This window comes from Lepidochelys olivacea (assembly GCF_965140295.1).
Source record: "Lepidochelys olivacea isolate rLepOli2 genome assembly, chromosome: 14".
In the NCBI taxonomy this organism is placed as follows: domain Eukaryota; kingdom Metazoa; phylum Chordata; order Testudines; family Cheloniidae; genus Lepidochelys; species Lepidochelys olivacea.
This window is the reverse complement of record NC_140424.1, coordinates 38,917,768-38,932,089: the sequence shown is the minus strand read 5'-3', so window position 1 is coordinate 38,932,089 and position 14,322 is coordinate 38,917,768. Positions and strand designations below refer to the sequence as shown.

At 53.1% G+C, this 14,322-nt stretch overlaps 1 pseudogene across 1 annotated transcript; it reads right to left on the bottom strand.

The window, feature by feature from the left end:
- Positions 1-3,801: 3,801 nt before the first annotated feature.
- On the bottom strand, positions 3,802-12,972 carry LOC311530996 (class I histocompatibility antigen, F10 alpha chain-like; annotated as a pseudogene). Its single transcript has 7 exons — positions 12,912-12,972; positions 9,795-10,055; positions 7,799-8,076; positions 5,468-5,746; positions 4,898-5,014; positions 4,530-4,562; positions 3,802-3,983 (listed from the first exon to the last, which is right to left on the bottom strand). The product of its transcript is annotated as a class I histocompatibility antigen, F10 alpha chain-like (transcript).
- Positions 12,973-14,322: the final 1,350 nt, after the last annotated feature.

Below are 14,322 nucleotides of genomic sequence, written 5' to 3'. Positions count from 1 at the left end.
CTGAAATGTTTTTATTTATCTATTATCATTACTGTTGTGGTTTCTTTATTATTATTTTCTCTGGAGTGTGGACTTTGTCTATAGCTTGACAAGGAAATTTTGACCTTGAAAAAAAGAATTGGCTACCTGTGCTTTCAGGGAACTATGTTTTGGCTTCTGGGTAACCAGTAAGATAGGCATAGAAGGTGTTTTGTTGCTGGTTTGGTGAATCTAAGTATTGGAATATCCACCAGTTTGGGGGATTGTCTGCCCCATGCTTTGCAGTTTGTCCTAATTGATCAAGTTCAGCGTGCTGCTCCCGGAGCATCAGGCATCTGCAAATCTGCACAGGGAAGTAACCTCTGAGATGTTCTCCATGTGGAAAATGCTCCAAATGAAAGTAACCCACAGTGGGCATCAGAGACGCCTCCATTTCCTCATTTCCACACACATCAGGGGCATTTGGCTCCCAAGGATCCAGCTGCCCATCACTCGGGTGAGGATCCAGCAGCAGCCGAGCATCAGCTGGTCAGTGACCCTCTGGCTCTGCCTGGCCTAAGCAAACCACAGACAAAGGAGCAGAAGCCCCGATCAGCCCTTCCTCCCTGCTACAGCCCTGGCTGCTGAGCTGATGGGCCACAGGTGGGGGAAGGGAGAGAGAGAAACTCCTCCAACTGCTCCCTCTGCCTGGCTGAAGTTCCCCCCTCTCCCTTCCCCTCCCAGCCAGGATCCCCCTGCCATGGAGATGAGGAGAAGGACTGTCATAACCATACAGCTAAGGGTAGCCTAGAATTCCTCCTTACCTGTAAGGGGGTAAAAAGCTTAAGTAACCTGGCTGGCACCTGACCAAAAAAACCAATAAGGGGAGAAGATACTTTCAAATCTGAGGGGAGAGAAGGCTTTTTTGTCTGTGTGATGCCTCTGCTGGAGACAGATCAAGGAAGCAAGCAATCCAACTCCTATAGAGTTTGTAAGTAATTTAGCTAGAAAATGCGTTCGATTTTCTTTTTTTTTTGGCTTGTGAAATTCTCTGTGCTGGAGGGAATGTGCATTCCTGTTTTGGGGGTTTTTTTTGTAACTTTAAGGTTTTGCCTAGAGGGGGATTCTTTATGTTTTGAAGTTAATTGCCTGTGAGATTATCTTCCATCCTAATCTTACAAGACTAGTTCTTTGTTTTGTTCTTCTAATAAAGTTCTGTTGTTTTTAAAAAAAATCTGATTGGGGTTTTTAGGGTTCTAAAAACCCAAGGTTGGTCAGTGCTCATCTTGTTTATTCTCAAGCCTCCCCAGGAAAAGGGTGTAAGGCTTGGGGGGGATATTTTGGGGGAACAGAAACTCCACAGACATGCTGCTTTGACAAGGAGCTGCACGCTGTCCTCTGCGGTGATGCCGTGCCACCCCCAAGCCCCATGGGTACCGGAGGAGTTGGAGTCATGGGCCACCGCAGCCAACCCTGAGGATGAGAATGGGAGACAGGCGAACAGGGGATCGATTTTCAGATTCAGGGCTTAAGTTCAGCTGGTAAATATTTTCAACCCCCCTGGAGTTTTTATAGCATATTGGAGGAGGGCATGGGGGGCTCTGGGAAATACTCTATAAGAATTTAAGCCCTGATCAGATTAAACTGTTCTAATCTGTAATGGAATGAGACTAATAAAGAAATAACACCACCTTCATTCTGGGGTTTACATACACACTAACTCCTCACTTAAAGTCGTGCCCAGCTGTGGCCTACCTTATGCTCCCAGGCAGCCTCCTCTATAGGGACCACCCTGTGAGCGCGGTGAGCCTGGGACTCTCTGCAGATCACACAGATGAGCATTTGGTCCTGGTTACAGAAGAGTTTGAAAGGCTCCTGGTGCACATTGCACAAATCTCCTGCTGCTGCTGCTGGGACATTCAGCTGCTTGGCTATTTCTACAAAGTTCCCCAGTTGTCTGTCCCGCCTTAGGGTCCTCTGGGGAAAGGTCTCGCTGCACTGAGGGCAGGAGATGTCTGTATTCGGTCACTCCCAGAACTCAGTGATGCAGGCTTGGCAGAAACTGTGCCCGCAATCTAAAAACACGGGATCCTTAAAAAAAAAACCTCAGACAGATGGAGCAAGTAGCTTCCTCTCCGAGGCTCTTCAAAGGATTCACGGCTGCAGCCATGGCTTTTTGCAGACAGTGTAACAGGGTAAGTTTCATTTCCTGCCAGACCCAGCAAGCAGCCTTGTAAAGCAGATTGTTAATGTTATGTTGTTACCTTGCTGATCAATTAGAGAACATGCTCGTTTAAAGTTGTGCAATGCTCCCTTATAACGTCCTTTGGCAGCCACCTGCTTTGTCCACTGCTTGCAGGAAGAGCAGCCCGTTGCAGCTAGCTGGTGGGGGCTTGGAACCAGGGTGGACCGGCAGCCCCCCTATCAGCTCCCTGTTCCCCTAAGTTCCCAGTGTGGCAGCCGCCCAGCAGGCTATCAATTGCCAGCAGTTCAGCTGTCCCTCCTGCCACTGCCATATGCTGCTCCTGCCCTCTGCCTTGGAGCTGCTCCCCAGAGCCTCCTGCTTGCTGTGCTGAGGGAGGGGAGGGGGACTAATGTCCAGGTGTCCCTCTGCCCCCTGCACCCCACTTACCCCATCTCCATAGAATGGGTGTGTGGTGGTGGGGGAGACACGACAGGGCTCAGGATGGAGAGAGCTTCCTGGCTGCAGCTCCCATCTCAACCTGCCGATCTTCTTAAAAAGGCAATGTACTTAGAGTGGGGTCAGAGTACTTAAAGGGGCAAAGTGCATATCTCTCTCTCTCTCTCTCTCTCTCTCACACACACACACACACACACACACACACCCACCCACCCACCCACCCCACCCCCCCTGTGTCTCTGTCTGCCATGCTGTCTCCCTTCCCTCCATTGGTGCTGCCTTGTAGAGTGTGAGGCTACATTAACAGCAATGTGTTAACCCTTGAGGGCTCAGCCGAGTGTTAGTTCATCATTTAGCAGTAAGGCATTCCCTGGGAAATATCCCTTCCTCCTCCACCCTCTAACTTCACCACCTCAACCAAGCTTCACAACCATCGTAGCTGTGAACAGTATTAAATTGTTTAAAACTTATAGTGTGTGTTTGTGTTTGTGTGTGTGTGTGTACAGTCTTTTGTCTGGTGAAAATAATTTCCCTGGAACCTCCCCTCCCCCCACCCTTTACATTCATTCTTATGGGGAAACTGGATTCGCTTAACATCATTTCGCTTACAGTCGCATTTTTCAGGAACATAACTACAACGTTAAGCAAGAAGTTACTACACTTGCCCCGAGGTTTAATGCTGTAGAACGCGTTTTCCAATCACAAAGGTACTTTATTTGTGTCCAAATTTAAAATAGAAATGTCACACTCGTAGCAAATGGTGACAGGAATGCCCCCGTCTGTCATAACGCGCTGCCCCTGGACCGGAGCATGAGGAAAGGGAGAGGTAGCACTACTGTGATAGGGGAACCCCCATCATCGCGCTTTGTTACCCAAAAATCCACGCAGTCCGCAGGTCTGTAGGTATCTGAGACATTGGAGGTCGTGTGTCAGTCCCCAGAAATCATTTCTTAAAAATGAAAAGCCAGCAAAAAGTTGGAACTGGAAAAGAAATAGGGAAAAACCCATTCCACATCCCCTCAGCCACAGCCAGAGAGGGATAGATCCTCATCTTTCTGCAAGTCCTGCTCCACCCAGAGATGCTAACAAACCACCGTCTGATATCTGGAGGCTCAGTGGCTCAGTTTGGAGCAAATTTTTGTGTGTCAGAAAAGCTGGTGGCATCTCAGACTGGAGCTCGATGAGAGCAAAGGGTCTTCTTCCTACAAACCACAATTTTTGCATTCAGTTTTTTCAAGCGGGCCCATTTGCCTCACAGATGGAGGTGGCATCCCATAATTCCTCACTGGATGGCCAGGGCCACTCTGAACATAGCTCCGGGCTCCCATGCTCTGGATGTCTGTTCCCGATGAAGAGCTGGAAGCAGAAACTTCTCCAATTTTTGCTGCGGTACAGAGAGAGAAAACACTTGTTTAGAGGTGGCTTTACCTGTTGGGAACCCCAGCTAGGGAAGGAGGATGGGAATTCAGCTGTGGGTTTCCTCCCGCTATGCCCCCTCATGGACCCCAAACTAAGCTCTGTACAGAAACCCCCAGTCCTGACAATGGGCAGGCCTCCAGGAGAGAGCATAACAACCCTACGCACCATCTCCCGGTGCTCCGGGTACAGGCCTGCACTCCTGTCCCCAGAGTCATGCTAAGGGGCACGCAGTGCATGCTGGGACGCTGGCCGAGCTTTGCCCTGGGGGGTGACCTTTGGATGCTGTTTCCGCTCTTTGGGGTTCCCTGGGTTTTGAGCGAAGGCAGCGCGTGTGTCAGAGATTCCAGGGGAGCCGGGGAAGGGTGATGGCTGGGGCGGCCCCACAGATTTCCACAGGCCCAGGAATTGTCAGGCCTAGAGTAAACAGCAATCGGTGCTCATCTCCAGTCACTACTCCCCTCCCACTATGATGCACTGGGGCATCTGGGCCCTGTACCCCAGATTTACTCACTGGCTGCCAGAGCGTAGCTAGGTCTCCATGGGCCTGAAACACAAGCAGAGAATGAGGATCAGTGCAGGGGAGCAGGGTAACCCCTCCCCCATGGTGACCCTGACTCCCCCTTCCCCAGACACAAGGCTCCCCGTGACCCCGACTGCACCTCGCCGAGGCCAGCCCTACCCCAGTGACCCCCCGCACAATAAGATGCCCAGTCAACAACAGAGCCCACTCTGCCCCCAGCAGGACCAGGCTACTGTGATTAGCGCTGCCCCACCTCTCCTTGGAGGTGGGAGGACCCATTCATCCTTGGCTGGCTGGGCCACCCCATTCCCGAGCCCTCCCCCCGCATACATCCCAGCTTCACAGGGAGCAGCTGTTACCTGCTGATTTTCTCCTCTACAGGGTAATGCTGGCTCCTATGGCTCCAGCCAGAACCAGCGCAGCCAGGGTGATGGAGGCCAGGACCCAGAGGGGCAGGGGGCCCTTCTTCCCAGGGGCTGTGGGATGGAGAAGGACTCAGGTCAGCGAGGGGAGCATCCACTGGTCCATCCTCCCGGGTCAGCCACAGGCTTTTGCCTTGAACCTCTCCCCAAGGGCCTATGCAGAGACCTGGCCTCCAGAGGAGAGGAAAGTCCGAGGCAGGAGGTGAACAGGGATGGGGCACAAGACCAAGCACTCTGCCGGGCACTGCCAGCCATACACACCACACAGTAGCTGGGCCTTTCACTTGTAATAACATCAGCCTGTGGAACTCACCGTCACTGGATGCCACCATGGCCAGAAAATCAGATTCTCTGAGGGATCGGCCATTTCTGTGGGTCACACAAATCCCCAGACTAGAAGAGTTCACACTGATGATGGGCAGGGATATTGACCCTTCTGCTACAGGGGCTCACCCCATCTCTGAAACTCCAAGAGGGCTGTGCCCCCACCATTCGCCCCACCCTTACCCCAGACAAGCGCAGGCTCTGCCAGGCTGCTGTGCTCTACCCGGCAGGCATAGCGGTGCCTGTCCTCCTCCTGCAGGGAGATCTCAAGAGACGACTGCATGTAGTAGGTGCTGTCAGCGTTGGGCAGGATCCCGCTGGACTCTTTCTCCACCAGGATGTCTTTTCCATCCCGCATCCAGGAGATGTGGATGGGACGTGGGTAAGAACCCCTGGTGTGGCAGGAGAGGATGATGGAGCCGTCGGGGGCGTCTCTGCAGGAAACTGAGACCTTGGGGGGCACTGGGAGGAGACACAGGGCGTTAGCCAGACGCCGGGGGCTGGGACCATGTAACAGAACAGGTAAAGGCCCTTCAGCGTGTCTGACAGACTAAGGCCAGAAGAGACCATTGTGGTCATCTAGTCGGACCTCCTGCACATTGCAGGCCACAGAACCTCACCCACCTGCTCCTGCAACAGATCCCTAACCTCTGCCTGAGCGACTGGAGTCCTCAAATCGTGATTTAAAGATTTCAAGTTACAGAGAATTCACCATTGACACTAGTTTAAAGCAGCAGTGTCTCATGCCCCATGCTGCAGAGGAAGGCAACAACCCCACCCCCCAAGGTCTCTGCCAGTCTGAGCCGGCGGAAAATTCCTTCCTGACCCCAAATCTGGTGATCAATTAGACCCTGAGTATGTGGGTGAGACCCACCAGCCAGATACCTGGGAAAGAATTCTCTGTAGCAACTCATAGCCCTCCCCATCTAATGTCCTGTCTCTGGTCATTGGGGATTTTTGCTACTGGCAGTCACCAATGGGCCACACACCATCGTAGGTGGACCCATCATACGCTCCTTGATTAGGCTCAACAAGCCAACCTCTTTGAGTCTCCTCTCATAAGGTAGGCTCTCCATTCCTCAGATCATCCTAGTAGCCCTTCTCTGCACCTGTTCCAGTTTGAATTCAGGTAGTATTCACATGTGAGAGAGACCTGGTCTGCACCCATTTACACTGATTTGTAAATGGAGTTAGTTAATCTGGTGTCAATCCCCTCTGTTCTAATCCTTTCTCATATTGGTGTAGCTGAACTGGGTAGGTACCAGCAGAAGCCTGGGCCCAGGTCTCCTTCACTGCGCACGCTCCTGCACTGTAACCCAGCTACATCCAGGCAGGTTTTCACTGGGCCCTCCAAACACGCATGTGCGATTTAAGGGGCTAAGGGCCAGTTGGACTTCCAACCCCCCTCGGTGCCTAACCCCGGTGATTTCACAGGGAGTCAGGCGCCTCCCTTTGGAAATCCCAGCAGGCCCCTCTCTGCATCCTCGGGCACTTCAATCCCGCTGCCACACTGCCCCGAGTCCCTGGCCCTTTCCACGCCTCTGCCCTCGACTGAGGAGGTGCTAGCGCTGGGCAAAAGAAGCTCAAGGCAAGTGTTTTTTCTTTGTCGAATGACAAAATGCATCCCCCGCCCCATTCCCAGTCTGCTGCCTTCACACGCACAGACGGCTGGGCCTTTTCCGGCTCAAACTTGCCAAAATTAATCAACTCACAACCCAGGGCTGAAACGGTTCAGCCCAAAAAGGAGACGTTGGAGGGAGCTGGAAGCCAATAGGAAAGGGCTTGCAGAATGGAGGCGCCCAGGCAGCCAGAACTGCTAGCACCAGCTAATAATCTGTCTGCACTGGTAACAACTGAGAACAACCCGCAGTTCTCGGCAAGCTCGCCATTGCTCCATCTCCAGGCACTTTACAAAAAATGGTCAGCTTCTTTATCCCCATTATACAGATGAGGAAACTGAGGCACAGAGAGGGGTTGTGACTGGCCCAGGGTGACCCAGCAGGCCAGGGACAGAGCTGGAATAGAACACAGGCGCGCTTCATCACAGTCCCTCTGCCCAGCCACACCACCCTTTCCGGAGATACCCAAGCATAGGCGTCGGCTCCGTGGGTGCTCCGGGGCTGGAGCACCGACAGGAAAAAACATGGTGGGTGCTCAGCACCCACCAGCAGCCCTCCCGATCAGCGCCTCCCCTCCCCCGCAACGCCGTCTCGGCCCGCCACGGTCAGCTGTTCTGTGTCATGGAGGAGGCTCACAGGGGGAGGGGGAGGGGGCGGCGCACGAGGGGGAAGGGGGCGGAACAGGGTGGGGAGAAGCAGAGGGATTGGAGTGGGGGGCGGAGCGGGTGTGGGAAGAGGTGGGGCAGGAAGCGGTGGAGTGGGGCGAGGGCCTGGGGCAGAGTGGGGGTCGAGCATCCCCTGGAGAATTGGGAAGTCGGCACCTCTGTACCTAAGTCCCATTGGTGTGACTGTGCCCCTCCCGCACCCCATGCTAGCTCCTTGCAGGCTCACTCACCCTGCTGCCGCAGGACCCCACTCCCCTGCTGCACCGGGCTCTGCAGGGTGTCCAGACACTTTTGTTTCAGGTACCACCGGACGTACTGAGTCCACGTCTTGCCCGTCTCCCAGCTCTGCTTCTGAGGGAAGGCCGGCTGCTCGGCCGCGACCCACGTCCCCGTCTGGTCGTCAAAGCTGATGAAGTCCCTCCCATCGTAGGCATACTGGAACCTCGGGGGTCCACGAGGGCCTGGCCGCTCAGAGCGCAGCCCACGGGAACCTGCTCGGTGTGAAACCCTGGAGGCGGGGGAGGGAGAGAGCTCAGACCGGGCACTGAGATCTGGGAAACGTGTACATAGGGTGGGGTGGGGTCAGTGACACCCATCTCTGACCGGTGCTGAGCGAGCGACCAGTTCCAGAGGATGCCGAGAAGCAGGAGGGTTCAGAGCAGAACCATGAGAAGGACTGAAGTGTTGGAATCCTGCCGGACAGTTACTCAGCTCCTGGCGTCTCTCCAATAGTGAGCATAGGGCTCCGTGTCTGCCACGGAAAGTCATGGAATCCGTGACTTTCCGCAACTTCTGTGACTTCTACAGTGGCCAGTGTGGCTGACCCCAGGGCCGCCCAAGCAGCTGGGTCTGGGGCCCCAGGGACAGCCACACCGGGCGCTGCTGGAGTGGCTCTGCAGCCAGCTGCTCGGGCAGCCCCGGGACCAGCCGCAGCGGTCCTGGGAATGGCTGGAGCAGCAGCTGCTCAGTGGCCCCCAGCAGCCCGTGCTGCTGGCTCCATCCCCCGCACCAGCAGCACCCCTCCGCCCCAAGATTTAGTCAGGGGTATTTATAGTGTAAGTCATGGACAAGTCACGGGCCATGAATTTTTGTTTACTGCCCGTGATCTGTCCACGATTTTACTAAAAATACCCATGACTAAATCGTAGCCTTAAACATAAGAGGTGCCATACTGGGCAAGACCAAGGTCTCCAATTGTAGCCAATACCAGAGATTCAAGGAAAGTTTTCAGAACAAGGCAACTTTGGAGTGATCCACCCCTGCCTTCCCCTCCCAGCTTCCGATAGTTGAAGGCTTAGGGTCGCCCCAAGCATAGGGTTGCATCCCTGCCCGTCCTGGCTACTAGCCATTGATGGATCCTATCTTCCAGGAACTCATCTAGTTCTTTTTTCAACCCAGTTATACTTTTGCTTTCACAACATCCCCTGGCAAGGAGTTCCACAGGCTGACTGTGTGTCGTGTGAAAAAGTACTTAGTCTTGTTTGCATTAGACCTGCTACCTATTAATTTAATCGGGTGACCCCTGTTTTTTATTATGGGAAAAGGTAAAGAACTCTTTTCTATTCACTTTCTCCCGTCATGATTTTATAGACCTCTATCATATCTTCCCTTACTCATCCCTTTTCTAAACTCATCAGCCCTAATCTTTTTAGTCACCTGGAAGCCATTCCATACCCTTGATCATCTTTGTTGCTCTTCTCTGAAGCATTTCCAGTTCAATTCTACGCTTTTTGAGTTGGGGTGACCACAGCTGCACACAATATTCTAGGCATGGGCATACAACTGATTTATATTGAGGCATTACGGTATTTTCGGCTTTATTTTCTATCCCTTTCCTAATGGTTCCTTTCACGTTTAGCCTGGGAAAAGGCTGTATCTGCACAATTATAATTTTTTGTGAGAAAGTTGCAATTTTGCCAGAAAACATTGGTTTTGTGTTGGGAAAATTGAAAGGGAAGATCCCACGGCTGCCCAGATCTCTGCCAGGGATTCTCCCAAGATGGAATCTCTGAAAAATTTCCTTCCCAGGGAAACCTCCCATTTCTGACTTTTCCTTCCGATCGGGAATGAAAACACTTCTGGGAATACCAAATTTTCTGTGGGAAGAAAATTCCTTTTTCCAGTCAGCTCTGGTGTGGGCAGCGAGGCTCCGATCCCCCAATGGGAGTGATTCTGAGCGGGCAGCTCTCTTGTGTCCATTCATAACAATACCTCTCAGACACTCACCGCCCGTCTGGTTGTGCAGCTGCATCCACCATCTGGTCTGACCTTTAGAGCCCTCCTCGTACCTCCAGAACTTCTGGGTCTTTTCCTGGAGATAGTCAGAGCCCACGGCCTGAGCCACCCACTCCTGGGTGGTTCTGACCTCTCGCGTGTCGCTGCTGTAGTACGCCATCTTAACATCATCCAGCTTGGCGATCATGAGGTACTGATTGGTCCTCTCTTTGTCAATGACTCCTGTGACTAGTATATCCAGGCTGTGGCGCCCTAAAGTAACAGGGAAGAGGCTGAGTTAACCAGAGGCTTCCTCCCTTGCTCAGGGGACAAGAGGGTCACCCAGTGGGGACCAGCAGACTTCCCTCCCTCAACCCCATCCTGAGCAAGGGACAAGCTGGGATCCATCAGTAACTCACACGGCACTGTGCCGAGGGGGAATCAGGAAGGATGATCTCTCAGCCTGCGCCTCTGAAAGTCGGCGGCTTGATTAGGGAAGTCAGTTGGCGGAGGGGGGGGGGCTAACTGCCCCCTGTAGAGCTCCTCACATGGCCAAATGCCCTGAGGATGGGAGGGGCGGATGGGCAAACTGCTTACAGCGGAACCTGGGGCGTCTGTGGCCCGTGTGCCACACGTAGGGCGTTATTTGGTGTTTACCAATTTTCACCCAAATTTTGGCTCACTGAGGTGCACAGAAGTACTGATTAGGGCAAGAAAATCCAGCCCGTGACAGTGGGTCGATGTGTTTCTGCTAACAATAAATTAGTCTAAGTGTAAAGGCGAGGCTGTCTGTTAACGTCCGGCAATGGAGAGGAAGATACAAACACACGCGCACGGAAACCAGGGCCGGCCTTAGGGGTGGGCCACCTGGGTGACTGTCCAGGGGCGCAGGTGGGCCAGGGCTGCTGTGCAGCAGCGCAGAGGTGCAGGCTGCCGGAGAAGAGTCAGAAACTGCTCCCAGCTGGCAGGGGAGCACTGAGGGGGGCGCCCAGCAGTAGCGTAGCTGGGGTGGGGGGAGCGGGGCAGCGGCCGCTCCCCCACTGAGCACAAGTGGTGCCTGGTCAATGTCTTGGCGCCTTTTAAACTTTCCCCTCTTGAGGAAATTTTCCCGCTGCGGCGCTTTTACTCACCCGGCGGCGGGACCGTCGGTGCCGCCGAAGACACCCGGTGTGAGCGAGGGAGCGCCGCAGTGGGTGGTGCCTTCTTTATTGGATGGCTCCCCCCATTCCCTCCACCTGGCTACGCGGCTGGCACCCAGATTTCTCCCAGCGAAGAACATGGGGGAGCATGAGTGGTGATGCACAGATACTGCTTCCCCCACTCCATATGTTTCTCCGTGCCCCTAGGGGGCTGTGGGAGAGCAATACCAAGTGCTCCATGCATCCAGGTCACTTTCTCCCCCCCGTTCCCCCCCGGGGGCTGTGCTGTGAGGCACCAGGAGCTGTTGCTTTCCTGTGCTGACACAGCCCAGATGGGGAAAAGTGACCTGGATGCAGAGAGCCCTGATGTCGCTCTTTGCTCCCCGCCTCACAGCCCCCTAGGGGTGCGTGGAGAAGCAGTGTTTGAGTGGGGGAGTGAGCAGCAATGCCAGCCGCTCCATGCATCCAGATCAGGTTCCCCACGTGGGTGCAGGAGGGGCGTTAGGGGTGAAGGGGGCACAGTGCAGGGGTTGGGGGCTCAGGGAGCCGGGGGCACCAAATACAAGTTTGCCCAGGGCGCCATTTCCCCTAAGGCGGGTCCTGAACACACACACACACCCCTACATGTACATACCCCTCAATGACAGGTTTCAGAGTAACAGCCATGTTAGTCTGTATTTGCAAAAAGAAAAGGAGGACTTGTGGCACCTTAGAGACTAACCAATTTATTTGAGCATGAGCTTTCGTGAGCTACAGCTCACTTCATCGGATGCATACTATGGAAAATACAGAAGATGTTTTTATACCCACAAACCATGAAAAAATGGGTGATTATCACTACAAAAGGTTTTCTCTCCCCCCACCCCACTCTCCTGCTGGTAATAGCTTATCTAAAGTGATGACTCTCCTTACAATGTGTATGATAATCGAGGTGGGCCATTTCCAGCACAAATCCAGGGTTTAACAAGAACATCTGAGGGGAGGGGGAAACAAGGGGAAATAGGTTACCTTGCATAATGACTTAGCCACTCCCAGTCTCTATTCAAGCCTAAGTTAATTGTATCCAATTTGCAATTCATTTGCAATTAACTTAGGCTTGAATGCAATTAACTTAGGCTTGAATAGAGACTGGGAGTGGCTAAGTCATTATGCAAGGTAACCTATTTCCCCTTGTTCCCCCCCTCCCCCCCCAGACGTTCTTGTTAAACCCTGGATTTGTGCTGGAAATGGCCCACCTTGATTATCATACACATTGTAAGGAGAATCATCACTTTAGATAAGCTATTACCAACAGGAGAGTGTTTTTTGGGGGGGGAGGGGTGTTGGGGGCGGGGGAGAAAACCTGGATTTGTGCTGGAAATGGCCCACCTTGATTATCATACACATTGTAAGGAGAGTGATCACTTTACATAAGCTATTACCAGCAGGAGAGTGGGGTGGGGGGGGGAGAGAAAACCTTTTCTAGTGATAATCACCCATTTTTTCATGATCTGTGTGTATAAAAACATCCTCACTGTATCTTCCACTTTATGCATCCGATGAAGTGAGCTGTAGCTGAGGAAAGCTTATGCTCAAATAAATTGGTTAGTCTCTAAGGTGCCACAAGTCCTCCTTTTCTTTATACCCCTCAATGCAGATCATGAAATAACCCACCGTATGAGGCTCCTTTGACTTTCAATACTCAGATTTCCCCCTTTGTTGCTTTCCCCCCGTCCCCCCCAGTCCTCACCCCAATACTGACCCAGAAGGTGGGAAGTCTGTATTTGGCACTGGTTTTCACCCCCTTTTGTATGTGACACGGATAAACTCCCAGGAAAACTCACACGAAATAAAATCCGAAGACCAAGAGCTTTGGGCGTGTGAGTGTATGGGGGGGGGACGGAAATGTGCGCACAGGCCCCTTCCCAGGGGCCACACAGGCCAGGCCTGCAGGGAGGGGGGCTTGGCAGTGGGGCTCTTCTAGGGTGCACCCGCTATTATGGCAGCGGGCCCTGCGGGACCCCCGGGACCCCAGTCTCTTCCCCGCCGCGGAAGCGGCCCAGGCTGCGCATCCCGGCGTTGAGAGCGAGACGCGCGGTGTCTTACAGCGGCCCCCCAAGCCCATCTCTACTCACTGCCAGCCGGGGAGCAGGTGCGATCGCCCAGAGGACCCACGGCCACCCTGTCCTCCTAGCCCTTTGCCCCAGCCTCCAATCAGCACGCAGGCAGCAGCCGTTCGTCATCGGTATCCGGGCAGAAGTGGCTGTGCCAGGTTAACTGTGGGGCCGCGCCCCGTGTCCCCTGGGCTGGCTGCAAGCGGGCAGGTGCAGGGCGGCTGGGCGGCGGCAGAGTCTGGCTGCGCAGAGGAGACCGGCTGGTTGAGCCCAGCAGAGCGCAAGCAGAGCGGGGCTGGAATCGCTCTCTAGGGTTGTCAACTTCCTGAAAAACAGAGCCTGCTGCAGGAGCGCGGGGACCTTCCCCCGCCCCACTTCTTCCCCTAAACCCCACCTAAACCCGGGGGCAGGGGGCTCTGCTGGACTCCGGTCAGAGAGCCCTCCACTGGGACGTCATGCAGGAGAACTATGAGACGGTGACCTCGCTGGGTAAAGGATTCCTGTTTCCTCACCTATTAGAAGCCATGGGGTCTGCCTGTCTGAATCTGGTCAGGTTCTTCCCTGGTCAGTTGTATTAGGTTGGGAGGGTCGGGTAGTGCACAGCTCCAGTGTGAGAGAGACTTGCCTCTCCATATGCCATTCAAGGGAACAAGGGAGTCAGAAATGTAATGGATATGCTAATTCACCCCATCTCTCCAGCTGTCAAGTCACAATGAAGAGAAACCCTAGAAATGTCTTGACTGTGGGAAAAGATTCCAATTCAGTGCAAACTATATTACACACTGGAGAACCCACACAGGAGAGAAGTCCTATAAATGCTTAGACTGTGGGAAAAGCTTAAATGAGAAGTTAAACTTTATTAAGCACCCAATACTGCACACAGGAGAGAAACCCTATAAATACCTTGAGTGTGGAATAAGTTTAAGCAAAAGTTCATCCCTTATTCAACATGGACGAATCCACATGGGAGAGAGACCCTATAAATGCCACGAGTGTGGGGAATTTTTATCGAATGTTCATCCCATTCTAAAAATGGAAGAATCCACACAGGTGAAAGATCCTATAAATGCCTTGAATGTGGAAAAAGTTTAAGTTTGAAATCAACCGTTAATACACATCAGAAAACTCACACAGGAGAGAAACCCCATAAATGCTTGGATATGGGAAAGGCTTCATTCAAAAGTCACAACTTACTGGACACCAGCGAGTGCACACAGGAGAGAGACCCTTTAAATGCCTTGAGTGTGGGAAAAGTTTTATTCTGAACTCAAACCTTATTGAACATAAGAGAATCCACACAGGAGAGAG